This window comes from Homalodisca vitripennis, chromosome 7 (genome assembly GCF_021130785.1).
Source record: "Homalodisca vitripennis isolate AUS2020 chromosome 7, UT_GWSS_2.1, whole genome shotgun sequence".
NCBI classification, from domain to species: Eukaryota; Metazoa; Arthropoda; class Insecta; order Hemiptera; family Cicadellidae; genus Homalodisca; species Homalodisca vitripennis.
The window spans coordinates 46,047,706-46,072,789 of NC_060213.1; positions in this window are offsets into that span (position 1 = coordinate 46,047,706).

A 25,084-nucleotide genomic window follows, 5' to 3' on the forward strand; every position below is an offset into this window, starting at 1 on the left:
GAGGAAGGCCATCACGACGTTAACCAGTTAGTTATGCAATATAGAGCTTACAACTGGTACAATATCTATGCTCTAGCAGTTGCAATGTTTCTCTAGAAAGACTTTTTCCGAATAATGTATGCTATAAAGAGGGTTACTGAATAAAATTAGTTTTTATTTTATCATATCCCCCATAAATGAAATATGGTAGACCTAGTCCTAGCCAAATAGAACAATTAAAAAGAAATAAGGAACTTAAAAAAGACTAAATGCTATTACAAATAATTTCTAAAGCTGTTTATAAAATAAACTTAAATTAACCATTAGGCAGGAGCTATTAAACAATTTGCTGTTTTCCGGATGTCAAAGCATAAATTATTTTGGACTATTCAAATCTGTTGGACCTTACTTGAATTTTGAACTGTTAGTCAAAAACACTATGCAATTGATTTATTCTTCAAGGCTTAAGTGCTATACTTGTAATTTAGTTTATAATAACAAAAAACCAACGCTTACAGGATGTTAAAAATTTATTTACGTACTCTCGATTATAATCTAAGTAAAGCGTGTTTAAGGGTAGTAAATATACTGTAAAGACAATTTCTTCATGAATATGAAATACAATATTCGATTAGTGTAGCGATTTGTCAACACATTGTTAGCTAAACTGTTCACCCCCGAATGCCAGTTGAGCAACATTTTAATAAACAAGAAATGTAAATATTGTAGGTGTTCATTGAATTCTGCTTGAAAACTGTGTCTAAAAATATAGATGGATTATATACTAAGGCACCCAACTTTATTTTTTAGATTGGTATAGTCAACAACTGAACAACTGTTTGTCAGTCAGTAAACGTTAGAAACAGTTGAGAAAATTGCACTGTTTACTTGCAGCTCCCGATCACGTTTAAATACGTGTTTTGAACACTAAGTTCCTTACTCCACTCTTTATCTCCTAAATAACAGTTACTTTTACTTTCTTTAACAGTTCAAACATTTCAAGTACATCTAGTAAAAAAAACATACACATAAAGGATATGTTAAAGAAGTATAAAATAAAGATTAAGATGTATATACTCTTTATTACATATTTAAATTAAATTAGTGTAATAAATATACGTAAGTTTAATATCTTAAAAAAGAATTTTAGTACGATCAGTGAAGAAATTAAATTAAAAATTAATTCATTCTAAGGTGAAATTCATGTTTTAAAGCCATCTTTTCCTTTCACTTAGGGATCTTTGGACACGTTTTACTAAGAGGAGCCATAATAACCCAGACTTTCTATAATTTATATACACTTAAAATATCAATATTTCAAATAACTCAAGTTCATGTATTACAGTTTTTAATAAAATACGAAAACTGGAACCATTCCAATAATGATAATATGCATGACGTAGTACAAATAAATTTCGTGGTAAGATTTGCAAATATTACTACTCTAGAGATATTTATTAGACAAATCAAATATAGGTGTGGTACGTATGCATAAACTAATATATATATATATATATATACTCATGATTTGGTATATATATATTAGTTTATCTGTAGCGTACCACACTATATTTGGTTTTATATATATATTCATGATTTGGTTGACCCATTTATCTAAATCAAATTTCTGCATCTTAAGCAATGAAGTTGAAACTTCATACCTAATTGAAAACATTTCAAAATTTATATTTAGTCCAGTTATAGTACAGCCAAATGAGTAGTCTAGAAGGAAGGGCAAGAAGGTTGCGACGCTTTTAGCGTCCGCTTTCACAGAATTTCTATTAAACTGGTAACTAAACCAATAAATTAAGAGCTATGTGGATTAGCAAGGCAAAGAAACTATGTCCACTGCATCGTGCCACGTTTAGCCAACTTTAAAGAAATCGAAGTACCAGTTTACGCTATGGAAGCCCGAAGTAAAAAAAAGCAAACAACCTCATCCCAGGACAATCTAGAATAAATATAGACAAGTATAATTTACAGAAACATCCAAAAACGAGGTTTTACACTTGGCTTAGCATTGCCAAACAAGACCAGCTGGAGCGAAGAGTAGAAGGAAGGCTCGGCACAGCTAGCGGACAAAAAAATAAAAATGGTACATACCTTAAGCGGAAAACAAATTATTGGAATTGATCAGGTATATAGTATATAATATTACAAGTTCTCAACTGTATGGGTGTCTGTGGAGAGTAAGTGTTTCAAAGATTCAGTTTTTGGGATTTCATCTATATCTCAGTATTCGATATAGTTTTAGTATTTAATGTGGTATATAATTTTGTGTGCTTCTTTTTTTGCCGCCTGTTTTTCTGCCGTGACGATCGCTAATTACTATTGGTTTCTAGTTATTTTCTATGAGGTTGGTTCGTGAGTGCAGATCTTATGACCTGTAATTTGCAGTTCAGTTTTAATAATTATAGTTGTGTGCAAGCAGTTATCACACAATGTTCTGATGTGTTACCTGACTTATACTGAATAGATCAGATTGCAGATCTTGAAACGTAGTTTTACTGGTTTTTGTAATAACTTTTTTGTATCACAACTATGGTCAAAGTTCGGAAAATCCTGTTCCATTCATAATCAAGAAGTTAAAAGAGTATAACAATAATTTATACAATAAATCTACAGGGAAACCTATAGTCCTATACATTCTTTCGTATAACATGTACAGTACTTTATACTATAATTTCCAATAGGGCTTTAAACACACCTAAATTTTAATATACAGTAGTTAGAATCATAAAAGGTATATGCTCTGCCGGAACTCGAATCCTAATTACTCTTACTCAGCAACACAATAGAACCCTTACTATTTACGATATAATTATTTTTTATTTGACCAATTTTTCCAAATATGTTTTAAAGAACCAAACTAACGTATGATCGGCAGACAAATATTTGTAAAACGACTTTTACAATAATTAAATTTGTATAAGCGGCAATCGCCCGGCAAGTGAGAGATCCGGGGGTTATCCACAGTAAACACGAGTTTCAGTGTGGGCTACTTGAGTGCACTGCTCAATGTAGGGAAGAATGTAACAACTTTAACTGGAAAAGTAACAAAGTAACAATAAAGCTTGCCTTTGCCAAAGCAGCGCTTCAGAACAAATCCGGAGGCAATACTCTCCACTTCTGGACTGAAATCTCTTCTTCGAATTATAACATAAAAAAAAAAATCGTTACACCAGTTTAACTGTGAATTATTTCACTTCTGAAGTTAGAAATGAGTCGATACTTTCTTTTGATATTTCTTTAGAATTACCCTTATCGAGGGTAAATGATCCACCTTATAGCTCATTACTTAATTGAGTAAACAATCTTTCATCATGCTGTACTGAAAGCAGGTATTTTCGATAACATTTGTGAATACCGAAAGTAGCATTTGGAAAAATACCTGGAGAATTTTTACCCTACTGTTATAGAGGAAAATGCATTCGAATGATTTCCAACACTATCTGCACAATAGCCTATTCATTATACAGGGTGGAAAAAAAGTATGGAAAACGCTTTCACTAATTTTTTAATGGCTTCACTTATACAAATTAAATTTTGTACATCACCACTTGTATTAAGAACCTAGTTTTTGAGACCCAGTGGGGACATTTTATCTTTTCAGGGGGACGGCCCGTGAGGAGTCGGACGAAAATCTTAAATGTAAGCATAGGCCAAGTTTGGTATCAAATTAAAGGTCTAGTAAAGAGAATCTCATTACCACAAACCGCACTTAAAAAGGTTGACCCTATCCAGAGTACGGGCCGTTTGAATTTCATAAGTAACGTTTGATTAATTATTATTTCTCCGCAATTTCACAGTCTCAAGTAAACTGTTCTGACTGAAAATGATACTTTATGGAACACAATTATCCAAAAGAATTTAATTAAAAATTATCTATGTTTACAAAAAATAAACATACCTTTTAAATGAGGTGCTCAAACTGCTCTCCGAACACTTGTTGGCAATGAGCTAGTCTATTATAAAAACCTACTGCAGTCACATTTTGAAGCATCTCGGGTGTAATTCTTCTTGCTTCTTTTAATAAACGATTTGTCATTTGTCAGCTCGTTTCAATGTTTGGCTGGTTTAGTTTTATACACATTATCTTTTAAGAAACCCCACAAAAATAAATCTAGTGGATTAAGATCCGGTGACCTAGCCGGCCACTCAACGGTACCCCTGCGACCAATCCAACGGTTAGGAAACACTTCATCTAACAGATTGCGCACCCGCAAATAGTAATGGGGTGGTGCTCCATCTTGCTGAAACCATACTGCATTAAAATTTGCCCCAAGAAGAGGCACGCACTGCTGGCAAAAATGTTATTTGTCAACATATTGAAATAAATTTTGCCTGTTAGATTTCCATCTATCACAAACGGTCCTACAATGTTATTGTTTATTATTCCAGCCCACATATTCACTTTCTGAGGCCTTTGTGTGTGGCCTTCTATCATCCAGTGTGGATTATGGTCGGCCCAGTAACGGCAATTATGCCTATTAACTTGTCCATTAACAAAGAATGTAGCTTCATCTGAAAACAATATCGAAACTTAAAAAAATTTGAATTTCGTTACACTTTCTCATCATTATTTCGCAAAATTCAGTCCTTCGATCAAAATCATCCTCTGCAAGTTCTTTGGTTAGGGTTACTTTAAAAGGGAGATACTTGTTTTTTGTGTAAAACATTCAACACTGAGGTATGGCTCATATCAAGATCTTCTGCAGCCACTCTGGCCGAGGTGCTGGGATTTTCAACAAATGTTTGGAGTACATCCAAAGATTTTTGTTCATTTGTTGCCGATATAGGCCTGCCACTTCTTTCGCGATTTTTGACTGTTCTAGTTTCTTCAAATCTTTTTACTGTCTTAAACACTGTTGACTTACTAATTGGGAGTCTATCAAGAAAAGTGTCATTAAACAAAATGCGCTGTTTCTTCATAGGGACGAACTAGATATCCATACCCACGCATCATAAGCAGCGTGATTCTCTCAAACTCACTAAGTGACATTGCTTTTTAAAACTAGTAGAATAAAATGTAAACACTTAAGTAAAAAAATTTATAACTATCGCAGTACCTTCTAGTGAAGTCTTTCAACTTTATCTTACGTGGACGAAATTATAACGTAGACTAAAAACCAAGCTGTATTAAAAATACAAAACTGTGGAGTTTTGCTGTGACAGTACTGTTTGTATTGCCTAAACCAGTTTATGTTTGCCTGAGATTAAAAGGGCTGGAGGGACTGGACCTTGACCTCATGTTGATAAGGAGTTACGGTGGTATTATTGAATACTCTCAGTTTTCAAGACAAGACAGGAAAACCCCTATTTACTGTTATCCAACAAATTTAGAGGTAAAAAAAATAATTTTTTTGTAAATAACCGACATAAAAATATACTACTGAATTTCAATTAGTTACTTCACAAGACAAAATTACAAAATTTTCTTTGTCATGAAATTCATACGGCCCGTACTCTGGATAGGGTCAACCTTTTTAAGTGCGGTTTGCGGTAATGAGTTTCTCTTTACTAGACCTTTAATTTGATACCAAACTTGGCCTATGCTTACATTTTAAGATTTTCGTCCAACTCCTCACGGGCCGTCCCCCTGAAAGATAAAATGGCCTCACTGGTCTCAAAAACTAGGTTCTTAATACAAGTGGTGATGTACAAAATTTAATTTGTATAAGTGAAGCCATACAAAAATTAGTGAAAGCGTTTCCATACTTTTTTTCCACCCTGTATAAGTAGTTGTGCTATACTTAAAACAGCAAAATAAGCAAAATAAGTTTTTTTTAATGTTAAGTACAAAGGAATAAATAATAATTTAGACATCATCGCTGTTAGTCAAGTTAGTTAGTTAGTGTTAGATTAAAGAATCTTATAATCAGGTTGAAAGAAAAACAGGAAAAGATTATTTTTACAGCATACAAACAAAAATTATTAAAAAATAATGTTAAGTGGCAAAGGGAAACCGGCCCGGAGGACCAAAATGTTAAGTGTGGAAAGAGAGACACAAACAAAATTAAGTTTGAAAACAATTACATCCGGAGATGGAAGGACGGATGAGAAATGAGGTATAAAGAGTGCGTTTGAGGATATGTGCCAACTGAAGATAAATGTTCGGGTGTCTGAGGGACGCTCCTGGACGGTAGACAGACAGACGGGACCCCGCGATAAGTTCCACTAACGGGATGTGGCCATTAAATCGGACGATGGGTCCAACGGTCATAGGATAAGCTCACCAGCATTGATTTTACTATGAACTATCTCGCACATAGCAAGGAGTCTTATGCTGAATATTAATAACTAAACCCTAAGCAAATGGATTACTGTAAATATTAAACCCCTAGAGGTCAATCAAATACTATTAAATTATAAAAGTTGTCTTCAGTAGTTGTATTTGTGCCTTATTACAAATTGTATGTCTTAATTTAATGCACGTAATTCCATGTGGAGCGATAAAAACATTAATTTAATTTTTCCATCAAAAACTATCAAAAAATCTACTTCACCACTTTAAAGACAAAGACGAATTTAAGAAAACACGATAAGAACGACATTATAACTAATTCTTCCTATTTTAATTGTTGGATGAGACTTTTATGACACAAAATGGTCGTTGAAAGGTAGGTACTTAGGCTGAAGTAGTGGGTGGACAAATGGCTCTGTCTCTACCTCATCCCCAACCACCAATTTCAACAGGAACCTGGTTGCGCTAATTACCTCCGAGAGTACTGTCTGTATCTTAGGCTTAATGCACTGCGCTCTGTAGGGTCAAATATAACCAGAGGAGACGAGGTTTCATCTCACCCTTTTCACGTAATCTGGAAGGTGCTTACTGGTCATAAGCGTTAAGAGTTATTCAGGAACCTAGCATTGTTAGGTTGACTGTAACAACACATTAAAGGTAATGGTTAATTGTTCGTGATCACTGAATGATTAAAGAACTGTGACCATTGAATATGATCGTTACTTAACCCGCAGGTTAACAGTCTGGATTGAAGAGAATTCCCAAATATAACCTACTAAACCATATTGCCTCTTAATTGGTTTTGATTGTATTAAGTGAGCATCCGTGGGAAGTATAGTGACAATAATGTTTGTTTCCATTAGAAGACAATTTCCATGCATTTACTAAAAGTATTGTTTTCGACGAAAAGGATTATTTTCTGGAATTGCTATCATGCAAAGGCCCTTAAATAAATTTTTAATATTATTTCATTTGAGCTCATCCAATAAAAAAGTTGAAAGAATGAGTAATAAAAATACAAATTAAAAAAATACAATCCTCTAAAATCATCTTTGATAAAACTTTGCTAGTTCACAACCAGTTAAAGATTTTCTCTTCGTGATGTTGTTCGGTGGGATAAATTTATTCAATCCTAATGTTGATGTTAGCTTCATCTCATCTCCTAAAATGGCTTCTGAAATAGCTTCCAACTATCTCGAAATTAGGGGTATCTTTGTTTTTCGCCTGCATTTTGTGTACTTATTGTTACGCTGTAACTTTAGAAGGCTATTTTGGCATTAAATACATTTTTCCCACTTCAGAACAGCTTAAAAACGTAATTAATCACGGGTAATACCTTATCACTGGTCTATCGTAAATGTGTGTTTTAGAAGTGTACTAGAAATTATGGTTTTGAAATTTTTAAGCCTTAGACAAACGTAATTAACACATTATCTGTCAACTTAATGAACTTGAACTCTTATGTATTCTTATAATAATAATTTTCTGTATTGTTTCAATCGCTTTTAATAATAAAAATACTAATAGATTTGAATAACACGTTGTAATAAAATACGTACAATTTACCAGTCATTGTACATATTTTTAATAACCAATGCATATTTTATAATACTGCGCAATATGTTATACTTTTTAATCTGTAAAAGAAATAATGAAGTTATTGGCTGATTTTATATCTCTGATACTCCCAGTTCAAATGGAGGTATTGAACTTCAAATAATTGATAGAGACAGAGAGAGTTGCAAGATACGAAATTCCAATATAAGCACTATAACTATTTATTCTAATTGATTAAATTTCAAGTTTTTACATTATACCACAGTATTATATAAAAACAGGCTTTAATAATAATTTATAAATAAGAACCCTCCCATTGCTGATTCCTAGTTGAGCTATTGATGTGCTTTAAAATTACCGGAATATACTAATTACTGTATTACACCACGCTTTATTTTACGCTACGTTTGTAAATATAAATATTCCAATTAACTATCGGTATGAATGTATTATCCGTTAGAAATAGAAAGACATGCTATATTCTTAAATTTCGTTTGAAATAACACAATATAAGATAGAAAATGAATATCTACACCACTTTTGAGATACGAAAATAAAAATGGAGGAAAAAGAATTATGAAAAAGTGGGTAAATATAGTGAAATATAAAAAATAATGATTTTTTTTCCGATGTCGGAAAAATAAATATCTTATACAGTAGATGTAGCCTAAGTTTTAAAACACCGTTAGCATAGAATTAGAAATGAATAAAGAGTTTGGAAATAAAACTTTATGAGTAAATTTAAAATACTCGTTTAAAACCAAAAAGTATTTCACTGTGCCAATGATAAACGTATTTATACTGTATAACGTAATGTGTTAGTAACATGAAACTACTCTTGCATCATTAACATGAAATAAATAATTTCACCTACAATGATATTGAAAATGAGTTAAAGGAAACTTTATTTCACAGCTCTATAAGTGAAAGCCCTCACAGTTCAATTGACGTGACGACATTTTTATTGTTGAAATTCAAGAGCGAGATTTCAGGTCAGAAGTGGAGAGAGCATTGTTCTCCGGATTTGTCATGGAGCGCTGCTTTGTCACAGGCGAGCTTTATCGGCACTCGGTTACTTTTCCAAGCTAAACTCATTACACTCTTGCATGCATAATCGTGCACTCAAGCTGCACGGCTGAATCTAACTTTCATTGCGGACACTTCACGTTGGTTTGTTTTGCTGTACAAACCTTTTGGTTAGCGGTCATATAAATGACCGCTAAATATAAATTTTAATATAATTATAACAAATTTGCACTGGAGAAAATGACTTATTAATGACTCTGTAGGACTCATCAGCCGTCCATTTTTAACCAGGTGAAGAGTTGTTCTCATTTTCACATCAGAGCAACCTAGTTTTCTACACATTATGTTACTTTGATTGAAAGGGTTGATTCATTGCGAAACACAAGGTGAAATGGAGCTAAACTCAAAATTCAATAAAAACATTCAAACATTATCATTATATGTAAAAGTTAATATTATTTTACCTGTCAAATTTTGTATATCAAATAAAAGGTATCTAGAGTAAAAATAATCGAGTCGATATTTAAAATCACAATGGTGAAAACTATTTTAATTGCATTTCCATACAAGATAAATAAATACCTACCGGGTATTTTTATCGTAATGAAATATTAATGTATGAACTTTATCTATAATAGAACTATACAAAAATTATATAAAATGGTAACTTTGACCATAAGGAAAAATACTCACCAAAGATGCACATGGTATAACAATAATTAAGCTGTAGAAGCTATTCAAAATCTTGTATTCTTAAACCAAGTTCATTAGTTATTTTATACGCGCTTAGATAAATATTTGTAAATAGTACCTATTTAATATAGGCCTACTGAATTTGTACGTACTAAGAGATAGGTATGAACTCATAGGAAGAGGATTCAGTACTTCAAGTAGTTACTTACATACAGATTGCTGTTTGAGGTGAGCTTGTTTAAATAATGCATTACTTTTTATGGGTAAACACAGGTTTAATACTAAATTTCTTAAGCAGGGCAGAACAAAATTTAATTCTTTGTATAAATATTTGATTTGACCTTAATAATTTTTTTTTAGAAAAGATTTAAAATAATTTATATCTTTGTCGATATTACGTCACTTTGCTTAAAAAAGCTTATCTTCCTTATCGGGGTCTCAAACAAAATTTTTATCCGTTCAAAGACTGATATTCTTTAAATATCGTTATTTTCAAACAACACTACACTAAGCTAAACAAGAGAGGATGTAACAATTAAGGTTACGTTAAGATTGTCTAGCAACGCAGTAAAATTCACGTAATAACATTTTAAACAAATTACACACCATTCTTTATGTTGGGAAAAGCAGAATAATAATGCAGTGAGAATGAAGGAAATGCAAAAGTAAATATATGGAAACAACATAAACGAAATAAATAATTTGGTTGCATCTCATAAAAAAGTTAATCGGCGGTTTTCGACAATCAAAAAAATATTTTATACACACGTGTACGACTTCATCTTAAGATATCGTAAAATAATCATTAATAACATTAGTAAATTTAATTTTGAAACATACACACACACACACAGTTTGTGTGTGTGTGTGTGTGTGTGTGTGTGTGTGTGTGTGTGTGTGTGTGTGTGTGTGTGTGTGTGTGTGTGTGTGTGTGTGTGTGTGTGTGTGTGTGTGTCATTCAGTATATCGAGGTAAGGCTTTGAAGGGCACAAGAAGCGAATGCAGGAGTTATCTTAAGTGTTCTGTCCAGAGGGCCTACTTAAGAATTATACCTTGTGCATATCAGCTATTTATTGAGTCGTCATTTTGTAAAACACAACGCAAAATACAATAAATATATAACGAAACCTAGATATGTAATACGCATACCGTACACGAATGTTTAACATGACTCAACATGTTAATATAGTACATATTACATACTATTTGCTGAAACATACTTCAAAACCAAACCATCCATTGAACTTTATGTCATTCATAAACTCAAAAAATTACCGCTGATATCTCTATGATTAAGCGACTTCTTAAAATACCAGACAAATAACAAGAAATTAAATATCATAAAAGATTATTGCTAAGGCTAACGGTTATCATAACTCTATAAGGAACCGCCTATTCTCTTTTAAGTTTTATTCCTCATAGGCCACTGACCTCTGCCTAAAATGTTTATTTTATAGCACATATAGTACATATTACTGTGTGTATTTTCTTCACCGTACTCAAAAGTTTCTCTATACACAACAACATAGTTAAATGTTAATAGTTAAATTAGTACAGTTTGGTTTATAAATAGTTCATTTTTTATGTACAAAAAAATATAAAACCGAAAATATAAGCATCCTAAGTGTTATGGTATTATTTGGATTCTGATTAAGTTGGTTGTGTGCATTAACACAACTTTCATAACAGGGATCCAGTGAGAATGAACTATTTGGTGTATTAAAGTTGACACAATTGTGTACTAATTACTATACGCCCTGCTACTGCTGGAAACATATATAGATTTTCTTCATTGTCAATAACATTTATTTTTTAAATATTACATCACAGGCTGATTTAAAGGTAATTTAGTGCAGTATGTGTATAAATATTTCATTTTTAACGTATCTAAACGCATTAGATCGAAAATTAAAGTAGTCCATATGTTATGAAAATATTTTGACTCTGATAAGGTTGATTGTGTACATTAACACAATTTACCATGCCAGGTATCTATGGTACTCTGTGATGTGTGTTAAAACCCTTATAATCAATCTTAATGGGAGGCTTAGGGTAATAATAAAAATTACTATAAATGTATTAGTAAACTATAATAAAATAATAGACTATATTTTATACGAATCATAAAATAACTGGATGACTATCTAAGTTCTGAATAGATACTGAAACCGTTGTCAAACTAGATATTATTTTTAATAATCTTCGTCTAGTTTGTGTGTATATTTCAGGAAGTATCCCAAATCAAACTCGTGCCAACCAGTCAGAAAGGATTTTAAACTGCAATTTTGTTTGAGGGAGCAGAAATAGAGCAGTATTTAGACATCTTGTTGTAACAGATGACTTGTAACAGTTTATGGTAACAATGGACTGTCCTATTCTTGCTTCTCCGATTTTACCTCTGAGACCACCTTGTTATCTTGAACTTGAAACCTTGTTTGAGGGAAACCGTTGTTAAACTAGATGTTATCGTAAATAATTTTAATCTAGTCTGTGTGTTGGTGTCAATTATCCGAAACCAAATGCTTGCCGACCTGTCAGATACGTTTGTAGGCTGCAAGTTTGATTGAAGGAGCAGAAATAGAACAGTATTTAGACATCTTGTTGTAACATATGACGTGTAAGAATTTATGGTAACAATGGACTGTTCTATTCTTGCTTGTCCGATTTTACCTCTGAGACCACCTTGTTATCTTGAACTTGAAACCTTGTTTGAGGGAAACCGTTGTAAACTAGATGTTATCGTAAATACTTTTAATCTAGTCTGTGTGTAGGTGTCAATTATCCGAAACCAAATGCTTGCCGACCTGTCAGATACGTTTGTAGGCTGCAAGTTTGTTTGAAGGAGCAGAAATAGAACAGTATTTTGACATCTTGTTGTAACATATGACGTGTAAGAGTTTATGGTAACAATGGACTGTTCTATTCTTGCATGTCCGATTTTACCTCTGAGACCACCTTGTTATCTTGAACTTGAAACCTTTCTGTAATGATAGCAGCACTTGGGTTTGTTAGGCAGTTTTAACGATGACATCATTAGTCTTCACTTTAAAAAAAGTCATCATAAACAAATAAAGAGAAAGACATTATTAATAGCTCATGAATGTGATAACCAACCAGCTGATATTAACTCGATTAGTGAATTTAGAATAACTGCCTGAGTAAAACATGTGTTTTAGTAATTGGTTTTCAATTATCGCTGGGAAAATCTAAAAAAAACTATTTAAATAAAAATAGCTTTTCATATTAAATGTAAATCACACTGCCTTGGATTTACCAAAAGTAATCTAAAGTTGAGTGCGAAAGCTTGAGATAAAGGTCAAATTGTGAGAGACAATAATTAAAGTTCTCTCGTGAATAAACATCAAGTAAGCTAAAACAAATCTTCTTCATTCTATGTTCTAAATTATGTTGTTTTTTATATGACCTTATATTTTTGTATTTTCATGGATTCTTCATGTCACGCGACGTAATATATTCTGTGATAGGTCTAAAGAAACAGTTTTACTAACTTAGGGCCATTATGTGATTATGATGTAATTGGACACTGGTAGATTTGTGTATCTGGGACAACACATTTCCTCTATCGGTCTCAGGAGCCGGGGTCCAGTTTCTGTTTGCTGTCTGTACACAAGGGTCAGTTTATTTTGCCCTGAGGAGCAAACAACGCCTTGCTCGCTATTCCACCTTCTGCCACCATATGAAAAATAAAGAATAACTTCTCAATACCCCTTCAATAATCATTAATCTACTTATTATATTACCAACTTCGAAATGAATTTATAATTTAAAAAAAATAGTAATCACGGTTTTAAAAAGTAGAAAAACCGGTACGCTTTATAAATATATTACGTTTATTAAATGTTATTGCCTTCTTTTACGTGAATGTATATTATATAATTCATTTATTAGTTTTGGAATCTAAAAATGAATAAATTCCACCTCAAACTTCCACAATATACATTCCAAATTTTATTTCCCAACTCAAAATACCTTATTTTCCGCACAGTTTCCAGTTTCTAACTTCCATCTTCAAGCTTTCGCCCTATGATCCATTCTCTACAGTCCACTTTCTTACTTCGAATTTCCACCTTCTAAAGCTCATTCTACAGTTACCATCTTGTTTATTCCACCTCTTATTTTGCACCTTATAATTTCCATTCTGTGCACACATCTTCTATGTTCCATCAATGTCTTCCATTTAATAACTTTCATCTTCTCTAAGCCAATTTGTATTTTAGAAGGCATATAATTTAGATTCCAGCTTTCATTTTATATCTTTTATCCTATAGCATACGACTCCTTCGGTCGCGTCCCCACAGGTATCGTAAGTTTGTTCCAGGTTTTTAGACAGTAGCAGGATGAATTTTTGGATTTATTTTTAACGAAGCGAGTATTTAGAAAAGTGAGTAGCCCAGTTAACGGTGTAAATATTTGGAAATGACATGATTTTGTCTTCTTTGAATTAACGCTTTTAAGAGGAACGACAGTAAGTTCTGTAATAAATACATGGTTCTAATCGAATGAAATATTGTATTGGAAAAACATTTAAAATGTATATCAACCATCAAAGTACATTTAAAAGTTGCTTAATTTTTAACATACACACCATGTAAAACCCACAGTTAAACAAAACGTACTCTCACTCATATTGGCAATTTTTTCACTACCAGTTCCGTTTGCTAATCTACTGACTGTGCAGTCACTGAGTGGTATGTCATAAACTTGTCAGCGCTATAACATGCTTGAAACGATCAAAACGTTCCAAACGAGCTTTTAACGCCTTGGGCGTTGAGACATTTTAAATTGATTCTGGCAACTTGTTGACAAAAATAACACCTGCCTGCGAGGGTAAGTGTTCGTATATCTCTGTCCTTGTCTTTCAGTTCGGTAAATATCTGTTGCTCTTGTTTCATCAGAATGCAGTCTCGGCCAGTTTTCACTGAATTCAGCCACATAACGTTTTAGTATTACGTACTATGTGGTGGCTCGGAAGAGTAAAAGGTTGTAGTTTTTTGGTTTCCTTACAATATTCTGTAAATTTTAAATTTGAGATTATGTGAATGATTACTTTTAAATTTTGAACGCTCTGAGTAAATGACTTTTTGCACGATCTCCCGACAACTCCAAACCGTAAGTGAAATGGAGATAGATCAACCCGTAATACGCCGTCATCAGAACCAATTTGTGGTACAGTCTCTGGTATAGGAGCTCAATATATATATGATTGAGGAAATTTAGAGAAAACGATGTATGTGGGCAGTCTAAGTCATTCTATATCCATGAATATTCCAAGGAACTTTAAGCAATCGACTTTATCCAACAGAGGATCATCCACTAAGAAGGCTAATCTGTCCTTGTGGTCTGATGGTCACAACGAGAAAGTCAGGATGTTTGTTCTCGAGGAATTTGCTTTGAGATAAAGGCTGATGAATTATTTGTGCCAACACAATGTTTTCGTTCCAGAATTATTTTGTAATTAATAGTGAAACAAAATTTGTTGTCATCAGAATACTGAATGAGTCTTCCATACCGCAGCAATAATCTTATCATTGACGTGGATAAGAAACAAGATTGAGTTGAGTATTCGGCTTTGAGGTACTCCGTAAATCACCTTAATTAGTACAAAGTATTTTTCTAAAAATAATCATAAAGTTTATGTTTTAATTAAATACCAGGTAAAATTCAAATCTGTTTGCTAATAACTTGATAAAAATTTAATGTGAAAGTTGTAAAATACACTAGTTGTAAACAGACGATAACCGGAAGATTAACCCTCTTACGATGACCGTGGAAGTGATGATACTATGTGTCAATTGGCTCGGGATCTTGTCAAAGCCATGAGATCGATAGAGACGTGCTTAACACCCGTCTGGGAAGGACGGCGCGTGAAGAGCTCTTGTAATTGAACTGGAGTATCCCCGTGAAAACTTATTCTTACTCGTACATAGATCCTGTCATGATTGAGCAAAAGCATTGGGTTTACCAAGCGGGTATAGGAAAAAATAATTATGGTTAACAAAATATTACAAAAAATTTCTTCAGGCCTTAAATGTATACAATATTGCTTACAAGATAAATGCTATGTGAACACTGATGCTTCTTTTCCCTATTGTAGATTATTTAAGCCATCGTAATTTACATCAGGTCATTCTTTTAGAAATTTTCACTACTTCTATCTGACAGGGAATCGATTCAAAAAGTCTTAACGCCAAAAACTATTTCTTAAAAGTAATTGTATATTATATATTATAAATTATTACTTGTAGATTGTTATAAAGGTGTGTTTAATATAAAATACTATAAAATAATAAACGAGTATGCATTGGGTAACCAATTACATTAGAAGCAAAAATTTATATTCCGCACTCAACTAAAACATAGATTATTTGGTTCATAAAGTAATACGTGCTGTGGATATTCAAGAACTATAATCAGTTTATCATGATCAATCGGTATGTGGATTTATCCAGAAATGTTTAAAGAAACATGCAACATATTATTAACGAAAATTGTTAACACCAAAATTGGTAACCCTAACTTAATTTTAAAGTACTCAATTCTAAAAATATCTTTACTGATACGTGTTCTGTTAGAAATATCTGTTTCACATGTGCGCACTAACCTAATTAACGAAACTAATCCCAACATTTTTATATACAGATGAATTTTAGCATTCGAAACACAGAAATGCTAGTAATAACCCTCATAGAAGAAGAACTATGGTGAACCAAATATAATAGATTATAATAAGGAACGTTAAAACTCTTATACGTGTCTGAGTTAAACACCTAATTCCGGTATAGGTGTGGTGATATCCGTTTACAAATTGGTCTGACTCAGCCTTGAAGTCTATCTTTCGCGAGCTTCCTCCGAAAGTATTATTTTGTTTATTATATTATAGTTACTAAGACAAGAACTTTATCAATTTTAGTTTTCCTATTATTTTACATAATATGATAAAAGTGTTTCATTTGCTTCAACCTAAAGCTGTTTTGGGTTGTTACGACAACTGTTTTGGGTTGTTTTAGGTGGATTCGAGGAGTCAAATTGTATGCTAGTTACACGTCGTGGTCCAAGATTTGTGTTTACCCACTTATTGGGATATATTTTTAAAGAAGATTATTGGAGACATTTGCGATCTAAGAAAATATGGTTTGTTAAAAATTAGACATATAGGGTTATGATTTCTATGTTTGTGTAAGTTCAAAAGGTAAATATAAAATATTCGTTCCAGGCAAGAAGTTAGTATTTCACACCAGGGTGTAATAATAAAATAGTCCTATCAGCCGTAAATAGGTACGATTTATAGTTTACACCTCCTTTACTACGGCGTACCATCAACAATGATCTGTAGGGTTGCGAAAAATCTTTTATTCGTACTACAGAATTTTAAATCGAGGCTCCAAGCGTACTTTAAAGTTTTAAAATGCTCAGAGGAATTCCCGGAAGTACGGATATTTACATTTTCTATATTTCCCTTTTTTATACTGTAGGAAAACTCGTTCTAATAACTGAAGTATGATGAGTTTGATTACAAAATAAACATTTTTTAATTTTCGTAAATAGAGTAGCGGATTTGTGTAATAATAATTCAATCTCATCACGTCCACGCTTCTGAGCTTCGAGATTAATTATTTCAGCTGCCGGACGAGAGAGAGTTCCAAGCGATTACACTCTCTTTATTCTCCATTTTCAGCGCCTCCCTCGACCAAAATTGTTATAAGGGATATGCAAAACTAAGTGCTTAATTCAAATTAATTCAGAGGGTACTTAACTATCTTAACAGCCTACACAGATTGGGTATCTGTTTATGTTGTTAAATAGTTGAAACAGAAATCTCGTAGTAGATCTTCGACATTATATTGGAATATTTCTTTGGCAGTTTTATATTAAGCAATAATTTATTTTGTTAAATAATATATTTATAATTTTTAAGTTTAAAGGTAAATGTTTAAAGAATATAAAGAATGTACGAATATAGCACATATATGATAAATACGATATATTAGTTAGAGTACGAATAAATAGGGCATACTTAAGGTAATATTCAAAAGCTAGGAACATGATGCATCAGAATTAAATAATAATAAGATTAAAGTAATATCTTTTGGTTGGCAGATTATAGAGTTACATCTTTCCATTAATTATTTTATTTGCTTGAGAAGGACGAGCGTGACAGGAAGTATCTTAATACGTATAAGTTAGGAGGGTATATGATGGAGATTTTCATACAAATAAAGATATATATTATATTATAAATAAATAGATTTGGTGCTGTCATGTAATAATATTGCGACGCTAATATCAACATATTTCATTTCTATGCTGAATACTACTAGCTTGAAAGTAATATAGAGAAGTGCGAAGTAGGCCAGCCAGCTATAAAGAGGTTTACGACGAAAACAGGTGTTAATGATGTAATATTATCCGTTTTAAAAGCAGTTAGTCCTTTTATCTTGAGCGTAATAGCACATTTATTAAAATTAATAACGCGTGTATTTATGAATTTCCGGAATCTAGTCACACCATTCCATTTAAGAAATTCTAGAAAAAACATTTTCTTGTTTAATTCTCTTCTATAAGAGTGTATAAGATGCCATAGCTCATTTAAACAACTTGTTCATTATATAGTTTTACCTGTTTCAATTTACAGACAGAGTAAACTGCAGCTTAAATATCACCATCGATCACTTCCTGGAGCTTGAATCCAATAATATACCTTTACAAAAAGTGCTAATTTGGATTTCATGTCTATTACGGTAGCCTAGGTCATAGCCAGCGGAAAGCTTTAGATGAGCAGGCCGGTGTACGTTCTACTTAACTCAGGTAACAATTCGTAAACTAATGGATATAGTCTCGGCTCTCTAACTGAGAGATCACAGGTTAAAATTCTGATCCCATCATGTACAGACACGATATTTATTGTACTGTGCTAATAAAAAAAGTGAATATTGAAGCCGGTATAGCAATCGCTGAGGCTTAAAAAGAAGGGAAACAAGAAAAAAGTGCAGATAGTCCAGGAGTTCTGTGCGCGCGGTTGAGGCTGTAAAGCCATCCACGAAACATTGACTTCACCTAAGCAGTTTGCTTGGTCCATCTGTATATAGGGGTCTTACAGGGTACTTTTTTGGGGTCGTATTATTCCAATTCAACGAATATCTATCTGAACTGCATTAGGTGAAAAAATCTCAAGCTAATATACTGAGTACTCAAAAAAAAGTATACCTAACCTTCAAAACGACTAAGAGTTAAGATAACAGTAAACTCCTTTTCACAGATTAACGTACCTAGACAAGTAAATGAATATCAGGTTTATATACTTCTTTTCCTTCTCCAGACCTTTTAAGCTTTATTCACCCTTCACAACACTTTTATGGACTTTGGTAATTCTATCACTTTCTCATCTGCTTGTGTTAAAAATCTGTTCAGTAATCAGAAGCTTTAATTCCCAGTACATAATTTACAACAACTTCATGAAATACATTATTGAAACATTTTTATCGTTTCTAAATATTTAGTGCTATATGAGGTTAAAACTTTCACATACGCATTTCAAGTACATTGAGTCACATAAAGACATGGTTTGGAATTTTAGTCAAAACAATTTTGCTTTTTTATCTTCCTGTTAAGACACTTTTACAGCATATCATTGTTTTACATGTGTCTGTATATTTACAACTGTATTCATTATAAGAGTGTAAATAAACTGAAAGGGTAGGAGAACTTACCATATCTCTACCTATAAATATACAGATACACTATGAATTAGTTTCTAAATCATAAAATGATTTTTTAAATGTCTTTAAAATTAAGAATGTAAAACTAATGTGTTCAGAAACCACTATTTATTTAACAAGACAAAACGTTGAGACATTTCTCATGATGTACAGTCATACCTTGTGTAGCTCTCAACATACATAGGCGGTCCTTAGCTGAAAAATTAAATCAATACGATTTTATTAGATATTTGTAACCTCTAATAGTGCTACAAATATCTATAAATAAACAAAGGTTTATTTCAGTTTACTTACATCAAATGTAAAAATCAACCTTTTAACACTTTTGTAGATTTTATTTGTACAATGTACATTTCGGATTCAAAGAATCCTCTGCGTGATGATTGATTCTTCGAAATGTACATTGTATAAATGAAATCTACATAGGTTTTAAAAGGTTTATTATTGTTTACTTAATATCACTTTATTAATTAGCCTTAAAAATAATGCATTAGAATTTGAGATTAAAATTAAATAATAAAAACTCCATGAAACACATTTAAAAACATTTTTCAACGTTGGTTATCCAGAATTTAATTCTTACAAAGAATTTTACTACTTTATATGTAGGTTGCAAGAATGAATAATTACTTTTATTTTGTTAATTTGTTGTTTCTATGAAAATCATATTTTTCCAAACATGTTCTTTAATAAAAGAAAAATAATTGTTTAGGAGTTCCCTACCCATTTTTAAATTAATCAATAAAACTCATTATCCTTTTCAAAATTGTACATAAAATGTTAAGCATTCTTAGGGACATAAATGGTAAAATCTAACAAATACCAAAATTTTGGTGAGTGTTTGTGTCATTATCATATTTTTTAAACACCAGAATTATCAGATTATATGTATATCAGATTAGTAGACGTAGATCTAAACAATCCTTTAGGAATGAATGTGAATTCTGTATTTACACATTTATTCATTTACAAACACAAACACTTTTAGAGTTATTTTGTATTTATGGCTGGATTTGTATTCAAAGCTCCAAACACACGTGCTTGTGATAGTGACATAAACACAACAATCCTATAAACACAACATAAACATCGTTGTGACGTGTGGCATCACGTCATAACTTAGTCAGTGAATTTAAAAGTGACAAAGGTAGGCTATTTGTTAATGAGCTATACTTATGACTTAATTATAATTAATACATTTGAATAGTATACGTGTTCAATGTCAATAATATTATTATAAAGCTCTTTAGTACGTTTACTCGTCTGTATTTCCAGAACAAATTTAATAATTGAATATAAAACACATTTTTGACGTCACAGAGACGTGAAATTTTGATTACAGCTAGATCTGGATAAAAATTCAATAATAATAATAACATATTAATTTATAAGTTAAAACAAAAAGAGTTATAACTTTTTAAATTAGTCTTACGGTTAAACAATAAACATACACAACAAATAAATATGTCAAGAAGCTGAATATTTAGTGACGCTTAATTGTAACACATATTTTGATCAGCAATAAATGTGTGAATGTTCATGTGGTTTCATAAAAGCTTAAATATATAAACTCATCTCACAAAATTTCGTCTTCATATCAAGTTAAACGGTAAACTGTATATAATAGCATATTGCGCAATTTATCTGATGGATATTTGTAAAGAACATTTAACAAGCAATTTTGCATACCTTCATCTACTAAGAAACTAAGAGTTTGAAACAACTGTCCGATCAAAATGTATCCCAATATCCCCCCCCCCCCAAAGCTGGGCGTTACTTATAAAGTTAGAGAAAAATAAAAAGTGTATAATTTCCGACACATTATGCTATAAACAATTTCGCTGTATCTCAAACTGTTTTCGGTAAATTAAGCATATCTAAATCTTTTGAGAGTAAATTTGTGTAAAAAAATCTACTTACTTCTTCCGACTGAGCCAAAACAAATAGTTTTTTCTTTATATTGATTGTAAAAAATGGAATGGTTGAAACAAAGTTCATATTTGAGGTAGCTGAAATTTTAATTGATTGTCTTTATAAATTACATTTAGACGTAGTTTTTTCTAAGTTAATCCAAAAAAACCCATTAATTCATTTAACCTCAGTATCAATCACAATAAAAGTGTAAATTACTGGGTATATCGGTATTCTATTACTATCGTCGCGCAAAAGCTTACCTTGGTGACCGTTCAAAATGCTTAAATATGTTTTTAATCTTACGGTTGGATTTAAATCCTAGACTGAAAGTAAACGCTGTGGGAAGGAATAGGGTCAGCACAGTCCAGAGAACATATGTTACGTCATCATACAACTCAGCTTACTTTGCTGAGTACACGAGAGATAGCAAGGGATTTTCCCTGACAAGGCACTTCACCCACGTGGAGTAACTGTATTTCTCCAGGGTCGGAGAGACCAGTACCGTAACTAGGCCGAATTTGTGGGCGGCTCAAATCCAAAAACTCTTATTTAATTTCAGAGCGCTCGAATGTGACCTCCTTTCCTGTTATGTTAAGTACACAGAGTGTTTGGCAAATGTACAATAAACCTTAAAAAAAGATAGGGCTTATACTCGAAAAACTAAATTACGACTGTAATTGTGACTACATTGATATAATTTTTATATTCTATACCTAAGAATCTGCCTGGTAAGGTGCACCTCTGTGTCTATATAAGTTCACGCTAATTAAGGGCTACGTGGAAAAACGATCTAAATATATCACTTAATAAAAGGTAATGAAATGTCGTGTTTAATTTAATACCATAGTTATTTGTAGCATTATATAGACTACTCTTTTAGAGGATTTTAGTTTTCTCAGATGAAAGGAAGATTCATCCCCCTGCCCCTTCACACTAAATACGGCTACTGGGACAATCACATGTGATCTTGCCTCGAACTATTGAAGTCGACCTGTCTTGTTATTCAGAATTGATCTAGGACTGTCGATAATTTTAATATTTAATAAAATAAGATTTTTACAAGACTGTGCCACTGTGGTAGTATAATGCAATAAGATAATAAGTGTAGTTTTATCATATTTATTTATGTAAATTCTGTAGTTTTGGAGAGGGAATGATTTAAATACATATTTTTGTATACTGTAGACGGTTTCATAATATAAAATATTCTTGAAGGTAGGACGAGAAGTTTAAATTTCTAAGATTTCGAACTGTAAGACAGGTTAAGTAAGCTGATCCAGTACTTTATCATAAACAACAAAAAAAGGAAATTTTCCTGCTTGTTTTATTTTCCTAATTTTAAAAAGAGATAAGTGCATATTCTTCCGTCAATTTGTGTTTATAGCGACCCACAATCTTGTGTACAGGTCAGTGGCCCAAGAGGGTACGGGTACATAAGACTGAAACAGATATCAGCCTCTTCTACAAAATAAACTTCAACATACTGAATATTAAAATGAAATAGTAACCATGCAAACTTAAAATAATAAGCAGTCTTTAAAATGTCTCAAAAAGCCATACTAAATTAGGACAAACTTAAAAATAGCATTACTTGAGTATCTTAAAATGAAAGGTTACGAATTATTTATTATCTTATACTTATTTAAACATAACCATAATATTACCAATACAAAAGTATGGCATATCCACACAATGTGGATAGTGGCATGTACGAGACATAAAATTAAGAGATAAAGTTAGAGTAGTAGAAATAAATTTTGTCAAACTTCATGTTAATATGTTTATAAACTTAAGATACTAGTTTTATATGTATTTTATAACTATTCATAATTTTTCCTGATGAGTGCATAGTTAAAAAATTTTTAAATTGAACAGGACCAATGGAAAGGGACGTTATTTTCTTTAGTGTCGTTATACAAATTAAACACAAAGATATGTAATAATGAAAATTAGCACCTACTTTTGTAGAATTTAATTGGCTTGCAAGAAAAGTAATACAGACAAGATGTATACACAAAGATACCGGTAATGCAAATGTAGATTGTAATAAAAACTGAAGTACTGGTTGTAATAAGCGGACCCCACTGCGTAGATTACACTGTTCTAATTACACTGCAGTAATTACATACACACAAACATGGCCCTATTACAGGCATTCGGCTAATCTGCACTAATCAAGTTGTTAGCTTGCGACCTAAGTGTCTATAACCGTTGTGGGCAATGTAACATTTGAGTGAAGTAAACTTTATCATTTTTGTCTTTCAAGAATAATAAGAGACAGTTGCATAACCTCCTGGTTTGGGTGATATACTAAGGAATTTCAGTAGTTTTAATATGATTAAATATTACAAAAGTAAGAAGATTATTCCAATGTGTGCTGCAGTAATTGATCAAAGGTCTAAAACACAAATGTATGAGTAAAGTGTTTAAGTATATGCACATGGTGGGTTATATAATACTAAAATATCAGGTATTTTTGTGGGTATATCTGCAATTGCTTACTGCAGTAATTACACAGTACACACAGTACATACACTTTATGCACAACCATTCCTAAAAGTTCGATTAAGTTTAAAAAGACATACAACTTTGTTTTTTATGAAAGAAGAGAGGAAGTAAATATGTTTAAGGACAAATATAACGTCTCCTAAATGTTTTATGTCAATATTAAAGCAATATAAAAAGCTTTTATTAAAATAAATGTTTTTTAACGTCATTTGATTACCAACTTTTTGATTACGAAGAACAAGAAAAGGTGAAACAAGTTTAAAGCTCGTATAAAAATTGGTCTTGTAAAATATCTCAGCTAACTTCATTGGTGAGCTTTCTAAACTAACTTTCTAACTGTATAATACGGTAGCCACTGAAATTTAAAAATAGCTTCAGCTTCCTACACTATTTATTTACAATACGGAAGCCACTGAAATTTTGAAAAATCACAACTTTAAATTTTACGTGATTGGAAAAATATTTTGTGTGAACAAATGTAATTAGTATATCGTATTCCTAAAATTAAATATATTTATATTTGGCTTGTTACAAAGGCTTACACAATTTTTGGGACTGACAGAGCGGAAATTTTGCATCACGATTCTTTGCAGCTTGAGATGCTTGGCAGGTTAGAGTTCACTAAGCCCCAGTTTCTGTAATCACACTGTAATCTAATAATAGCCTGTGCTGTTCAGCTACCCTGCTTACGGAAAGTACGTCTTGATGGAAAATCTCGAAATATTAGTTTTAAAAAAAGGTACTTTGATGACGTGTTTGCCACCAGATTCCTTCCGGACATGTGGCAAAGTCCGTAGAATAGATAGAGGAGGTAAAGAACTCCCAGTTTCCGACCCTTCAACATAACCCTTTTGTACACCCCAAGTTCTGCTAGTAGCCCCTTCCTATGCTTCAATATGCAAGAGCTTCTGTCCTATACCACCTTAGAACTCATGACTTGGCTGTAAGGTTCCAAATAGGGCTTTAGTCATAACTTGTGTGTTTAGCAGTTTCCACCGATTGATCACGTAGGCTACACTTAGGATCATAGCAGCCCTTTAATATACATAATCCACAAGGTGACTCATGAAATAGCCGCGGCACCTCACCAAGAAGCTCCAAAATTTGAAATTGGGAAAATATTTCAACATGGGAAAATAGGTCATTCTTTAATGCGGTACCCGACATACGCAACTTTCGCAAAGTTGAGTTTCATGCTGGAAGAAGGAGGTTTACACACTTTGTCTCTAAATCATATCATGATATTCCAAAACGAATCTCCTTAAAAAATCAAGCCATCTAATATTGTTCCTGAATACTCAGCTATTCTGAAGTTTCTATTTATAAAATGTTTTATTATTCTTCGTCCATTATAATTTTTGCATCTGTAACTTACCATTTCAAAATGGCATAGGTTGTTTAGTAAACAATAATACCACGTGATCAG